The sequence below is a fragment of the Dunckerocampus dactyliophorus genome, chromosome 7, assembly GCF_027744805.1.
Source record: "Dunckerocampus dactyliophorus isolate RoL2022-P2 chromosome 7, RoL_Ddac_1.1, whole genome shotgun sequence".
NCBI classification, from domain to species: Eukaryota; Metazoa; Chordata; class Actinopteri; order Syngnathiformes; family Syngnathidae; genus Dunckerocampus; species Dunckerocampus dactyliophorus.
The window spans coordinates 31647761-31655000 of record NC_072825.1 but is presented as its reverse complement, the minus strand read 5'-3'; the positions used below and the strand labels follow the sequence as shown (position 1 = coordinate 31655000).

Genomic DNA, 7240 nt, shown 5'->3' with positions numbered 1-7240 from the left:
AGTTGAGGTGAACTCTTCATGTCAGCGGAGGTTTTGTCAAAATTGCGTTCCGGCTTACTTATTCCCTGAGTGCTCTCGGCTCGTATAAAACGACTTTTACGAGGTGCTCCCTGAGCACATGATGAAAAGGGAACAAACAATAAAAGAGAACAGAAACTCGGAAAGAAGGAATGTGGCCTTTTGCTGCTCGATGGCTGAGCTGAGCCTCCCTTGCCTTCACATCCTCCATAACAGGAAGGCCGCTGATGCTCGGGTAGGGGAGTGGTCATTGTAGGTCCGTCACGATAACAAATGTTGCTGCTCGATAGCTGTGCTACAAGTGCAACATTTTTTGAGGCAATTTCTTCATTTTTGTCTTGAGAGGTGTAATTCCCATTTGAACCGCTGGATGGTACTCAAGTATTGTGTACCCGTGTGAGCCACGTTAGCTTCACACAGGAGCTACCTGTACGTATTGTGGTGCTCAGGAAGAGGTAACTATTTTGCAAGCAGAGTAACAACGGAGCTCACAATGAACTTATCAACCCCATTGACATCTGGGGAGGTCACCACTCCACATACCAGTCTTAACGCCAAGAGTAGACAACACCAGACAAGACACTACCATGTGTAGTGTGAATGATGCAGGGCAATAAACAACAACTATGTGAGCGCTAAACGCCTAACTTAGCAGCCGTTTATAACAGCAGTCAGCAAAGTAAGCTGGGAAACAGGAAGCACTCCCAGCGACGCTACAGTATGTTGTTAAAAATCTATGCCATTTATTGAGTACGACTGCCAAAAAAAACCCAAAACTTGCAAGTGCAACTTGCAATTTGATAAAGATGGCAAGAAATGGCACTGGGTTCAATCTCGCCAGGGTGTACGGGAAGTCTGCATCAGCCACGAGTACGGGTGTCACGAGACACGTAACTCACGAGATTAGACGAGATTGGGTACGCGAGAACGAGACGAGCTTTTAACATTCATTTTAAGAAAAGTACAATGAAAAAATATGACTGACCAAACTAACTTTTAAACCAAGTAAAAAAAAAACGATGCAGGTGCATTTTGAAATGTTTCTTGTCCCACAAATTGACCCTCAGAGATATTGTCAACATGTCTTGAGAGCAAATAACCACTGTTATGATAATATATGATAAATAATAATAATAATAATACAGCTCAATTCTCATGTCTACTCGTCTTTGTCTATTTACGGCAGGGATGTGCACATGTCCTTTCATAGATTAGCATTTATAACTACAAAAATATTATACATATATTTAAAGACAAATCTTTGTGTTTTTATTAGTTATTAGTATCAACATTTGAGCTTTTTTTAGTTACATTATGCCTTTTTGCTTTAGTTTTCCACTGTTGCTAAGTTTTTGTTTATTGTTTATTTATGCAATGAGCCTTGATGAGTTACCCAGATGGCCTCTGCACCACACTTTGGACACCCATGCATGTTTTGCCAGAAAGGCAAGTGTGTCCAAGTGTGTGGGTTGCGTTATGGAGGGTTTTTTTAACAGCTTTCAGCGGTATGGAAGTGGGGCTCACTCTTGCACGCCTTGTTGGCTTCTATTTCATTTAATAAATGCATAATGCAAGAAACACATACATGCACATCCTTACTCGCCAAATATAGTGAACATGTCGCAGAATTGTCAAATTGGATCTCTTTTACGTATGAGGGGTGTTATGAAACAGAACTGGTGATTGTGGGTGTTTGAAAGTCTAAACTTGATCAAATGAAATGAGGGTGCGGACAAATGCAAACATCTACGTGGGCTGATCTGACAAATCTTTTAGTAAAGTTGATCAAATGTAGAATTACTACAGTTTCTGCTTTGACATCAACAAGTACCAAGCAGCTGTTTAATTGTGATGGAAAAAACAGCCACACGTCACTCGCTGACACCAGTAGTTTGTGCCTAAAACACGTCATGTGCGCTTCCAATAATGCCCCGCACAGTGCCACTTGTATATGACTGCACTGGAACTCATAGTAGCCATGCCATCATTCACAGTTTCGTTGACTTCTGGCTGCCTTGTTGTCACGATGCAGCTTTTCTCCAAAAGAGAAATCCCGTCACCCCACCAGTCATATTTTTTCATCGCACTTTTCTTCAAATTAACGTTAAAATCTCATCTCACTCACATTCAAATTATATCTTTTAAAAACAATTATGTTTTTCTTTATTTCAGCGTTGTTACTCAAATTATATGTTTCCTCATTTTACAAGATTATTCTCATAAAATTGCAACTTTTGTCATTAGAAAACTATTTTTTTCCTCTTCATATTTTTACTTTAATCTGGTCAAATTTCTGCTGTTTTTGTATAACTTTCCAAATATTTCAACTTTCTTCTTGTATTATTTTCCTCTCCTAATTTGTTCACTTTATTTCCATGTTCCCAATTTTCCCCCAACCTAAGTTTCAAAAATGTACAACTTTATTAATTGTTTTTGACTTTTAAAGAAACCCAAAAACTTTTTTTCTTTAATATTTCAACTTCATGCAACTAAAATGACATTTTTCCTCATACTATTACTTTATTCTTGTGAATTTATGGCTTTTTCCCTTGCTAGGTGACTACTCTTGTCTTAATATTTAGACTTTTTTTGCTGCTGTTTTTTTCTTTTTAAGTTTTCTTGTTAAATTGCATTTTTAGACTGTGCTGCGAGCCGACAAAATCACAGCTGCGGGCCGCAAACGGCCCCCGCGACGCACTTTGGATACCCCTGCTCTAGAAAATGTATTTTTTTGTTCATATTTTTGGGTGTCTGGAAGGGATTATTTCTTTGCATTGGTTTTTCATACATTTCGGTTTTCGTCAGACCTTTTGGAACAAATTAATGACGCAAACTGAGGCTCCACTGGACAGCGGTTGGGTCTGGGTGTAACCGGCCTGCTTCACACTGCCCACGCCGGGGCACGAACACAGGACCTTCGGAATGGGAGACGAGAGCGCCAACCGTTGGGCCAAAAGCCCAGACTGTCGACCCAGCGTTGGGCGCTGCTCTTAAGGCCGAGGTCTGCACTCAGCTTTTATCAATGTGGTTTGAGGGTTTTTGGCAGATACTAGGCTGAGAAGGTGCGCTGGTGCGGGAGAGTGCGGTGGCAAAACAAACGAGGAGTGAAGTAAGGTGGGTAAAACGTGACAGCTGCTGAGAATAAAGAGCTGAAGACATGGACCGTCACATCGTATTAGCACAGCACAACACAAAAGGAGACAACGGCAGATGCTAGCGAAGGTTTAGAAAGCTTTGCCTGTGTTTGTTTTATTCATGCCATAAAAAGTGAAGAAACTTGGCTGCGTTTTATCTCCCATATTGTTTTTATTCTTGTTTTATTCTTCACGTGCGTGATCGTTTTTGCGAACGGCTTCAAAGACCACCTCTCTTTCGTTCAGATTTGCGCCACAGATTCTTTTACCCTGCAAAGCTTATTTCCCCCCCCCCCCCCCCCCCCTTTTGTTTGTTTGTCTTTTGGTATGTGCGGTTCCCTTTTTTTATCAGCGGAATGACTCACAAAGTTAGGATGACCCAAGAAGAGTCCCATAAACGATAAACGTGCGGTGCAGCGTTTTATTGATGCTTTCAATCACTTCACCGCAACATAACATGCAGCAGGATTTGTGACACATTGTTTCACATGATTAACAGCATCAGTGTGGTCCGCTCGTGAGCTGTACGTCACGCCACCGTCCCGCAGCTGAGCCACGCCGTGACATCACAGAGCTGAATCTGCAAAATCAAATAGTTGCAAAAAGGACGTACAGTCATCCCTCTCAATATTGTGGTTTGATTATCGCTCCTTTGCTATTTTTTCAGAAATGAATGAATAAATGATGGTCGTTTGGTGGTAGACTGGTCTATTATTAGTCAAAAGACATTGAAATACAAGTGATATGTAGTATTGTGGTCACTAGGCGGCAGTAATGAGACAGAACATTGCGACATTACCTTACTTTACCTTAACACCGCATGAAGTCAGCCATGGCATGTACGACATGACAGAGTGAAAAAAAGGTTCTCCTCCCATTCCATGTGGAAGTTTTTGGCTTTTTAAGTTTGGAACAAATAAATTTGAGGCTAAATGCTTAGCTTTCTAGCTCGCTCGCGGCCATCTCGAGTCCCTGCAACATAAGAGTTTCGCAATGTGATGTAAACAATGAATAATAGGAGTGGAAAGGTGACTATAGGGGTGTTATTTCATGTCTAGAGGGCTCTGATAATGTTAAAACCCACATTTAGAAAGTCATACACAGGTTTTCTATGTTCTAACTCCAAAAATATCCCATGTCTTAACATTGAATCCAATACTGAGGAAATTCATTCATCGCGGTCGGGTCCGGAACCTGCACTGGGCCTGACTGTGCTGTGGAAGTGTACAGCGTATGCCTCGCTTCGCACTCGGTGGACGAATAGTTGTTTGTACCTCATTCGAAGGTACTTCACGTTTTGCACTTCATTATGTCTCCCAAGTGTGAAGCAGGAGGCTCTACTGGTGGAAATGTGCCAAGAAGGAAAGAAAAGTCATCACCGTGGAGGTAAAAATGACAACATGGGAATAACACCCACCAATATTGGACACACTTTTGCTCTTAACTGTTAGACTAAGGGTGTCCAAAGTGTGGCCCATTTGCAGCCTGCAGCTGTTTGGTTTTTTTAGTGGCCCGCTGCGCAGTGTAAAAATATCATTTAACAAGAACTTTTTTTTAAAAAAACAACAGTAGCAAAAACAAAAAATCAGCAAGAATAAAGTCAAAATATAAAACAGAGAAAAAAGCTGTAATCTCACGGAAAAAAGTCCTAATTTATTATGAGAAAAAAATAATCTAATTTTAGCAGCATGAGGTTGAAATATTAAAGAAAAAAGATGTTTCTTTTTTCAAATCATTATGAGAAACAAAGCAAAATAAAAAAGTTTTGACAAATTATGTTGGGGAAAAAGCAATAAATCAGGGGTCACCAACGTGGTGCCCGTGGGCACCAGGTAGCCCCCACGACCACATGAGGTGCCCGCAAGCCTGCTTTTCATTCAGGTGTTCAGTTCATAATGAAAGAACAGTAGAAAGAAATGCATTGTGAAATACAAAATGTGAGTTGTGGACACCAGCATTGTGTTCATGTTCTGGTAAAACAAGCATATTCGCTTTGTTTGGGTTTAAAATAAGCTCTGAAAAGAAATGTTACAAAAATGAGTAGCTCTTGGCCATTTTCATTTTGTAAAAGTAGCTCTCACAAGGAAAAACCTTGGTGACCCCTGCAATAAATAATAAAGGAATAAAGTCATAATATCACAAGTTGAAATACAGTCAAACCTATCTTAGCGGCCACCTTTATAGAACGGCCACCTGCCACTGACAAATCCCCCGCAGCAAATGTACAAGTTATAGACCCTGTGTATAGCAGTCACCTGTCTAACGCGGCCAGCGGCCACCCATTTTGTCTCCCTTGGTCAATATCTGACCGCATATAGCGGCCAAATTACCGACTCAAGTAGAAGCTTCATGCACGAAAAAGTTTAGTTTTTCAATCAATGAAGCCGTCGTGTGTAGACTTTAATTACTGAGTCCTAGCTCAGTCACAATCATTCACAAGATCCACACAAACTGTCAGTTGTTCCACATAAAAAAGCCGTCTTCTTTTGAGCTTGCTATTTCCTGGTCAAACATGTAACTTTAAGAGCATTTGCACCAAAACATTACCGCAAATTAGGCTGGGAACAGGACGTGCTCCCAGCGACGCTACAATAAAAAAAAACATACGCTAGCATGCATGCGGCAGCGGGAGCAAAACTGAGTTGGGTTGTACTTAACTGAAGTATTTTAGAATGTACTCACGTTATTTTTCATCAATCCTCATCCACAAATCCATCAAAGTCCTCATCTTCTGTATTCCACACAAACAAAGCCGTCTTCTTTTCCGTTCGCTACGAGTCTGTTAACTTGTCAGTGTTATTCAGCTCCGAAGCAAAGAAGGAAACTTCTCCTGTTGCTTCTGCCAACTTTATTTATTGAACGCGGCCACCAGACAGCAGCTCAGAACACACACACATCTCTCAGCATCGTCTCTCCTTCCTGCTTGCCCACAAGGCAAAGGTTAAACAAGCCCCACTACATAGCTGTCCAGCCAATGCCTGTAAGAAATGACACCGTTTATTTCCTGGTGTGCGCTGGTCAATACTGTAATGCCGCTTGTTGTGGGGAAGGAGAGACTCACGTCGCCGATGCACTTTAATGGCTTTATTAACAGCGGAGAACACTGCAGGACTTTACATCCACGCCAACATAAACACACTTCCCAACTCTCTCCAAACTCACAGCTAGCACTGAGCCTAGCTCTCCTGCTCGGGACGCCCACCGTCACTTCCCGTCACTTCCTGATGAACTAAAGCTGTAATGACACTCTGCCGTATAAAAAGTAAAATATTAAAAACAAGCGTAACACATTACTAGCACAGCTTTGTTCTGTGGGTGGTGGATAAAAACAAGCCTAGTAGTGCTGTACAACTTTTATCTGCAGTCCCACAGTGCCCTCTACTGGTCTACATTATTTTTTTCCCCTTTTTTTGTCTTTTTTTTACCTCTACTGGTCAACCTTCAAACTGGACGCCAACCTGTCTGTAGAGGCCATTTGTCTATAGCGGCCACTTTTGAAGTCTCCCTCTAGTGGTCGCTATAGACAAGTTAGACTGTAGTTGGAAAAAAACATGGCTGTAAAAACAGAAATATTAACAGAAAAAAAAGTCACATTCTAATGAGACAAAAAAAGTCTTGATTTTCCAAGAAGAAAATGTACTTATGAAGAAAGTTGGAAATTTTGGAAAAAAGTGGGGGGAAGAGTAAACACTGAAATTCATACTAATACTACATTTTCTCCACCTTTTTTTCTTGAGATATATATGCTGTGTTCCTTTGCTCTATCGCGGTCCACCTTTCACAGATTTGCAGAATTTTTTTAGTGCTTCTTTTTCCATGACAGCGTATGAACGCTGTGACAGGCCGAGCCCTTTAGGAATATTTGCATTGTGGGAAGTTGAGTGTCTCTCTTCCCTCGCTCGTCCGTCTGCGTCCTGATTGGCTGTAGACCATTGTTAATCAATCTCCTTCGTGCCACCCTGCTTGTCCGCTGTGTCATCGCTAGCTTGCTTGCGTGCTAGCGTGCAAATGAATCTTCGGTTCGAAGGACTGCAGCAATATGTTTTAACAAGGATACAAAAATGCTACAGTACAGCAGAACGGCGCCA

General features: G+C 41.4%; 1 protein-coding gene across 1 annotated transcript in view; it reads right to left on the bottom strand.

Annotated features, from left to right (window-relative positions):
• Positions 1 to 6370, bottom strand: part of znf385d (zinc finger protein 385D) — a 159397-nt gene extending 153027 nt beyond the window's left edge. The window contains exon 1 of the mRNA XM_054780688.1: positions 5835 to 6370. The gene's annotated coding sequence lies outside the window, so the exon portion shown is untranslated. The remainder of the gene's footprint in view (positions 1 to 5834) is intronic.
• Between the last annotated feature and the right edge of the window lie 870 nt (positions 6371 to 7240).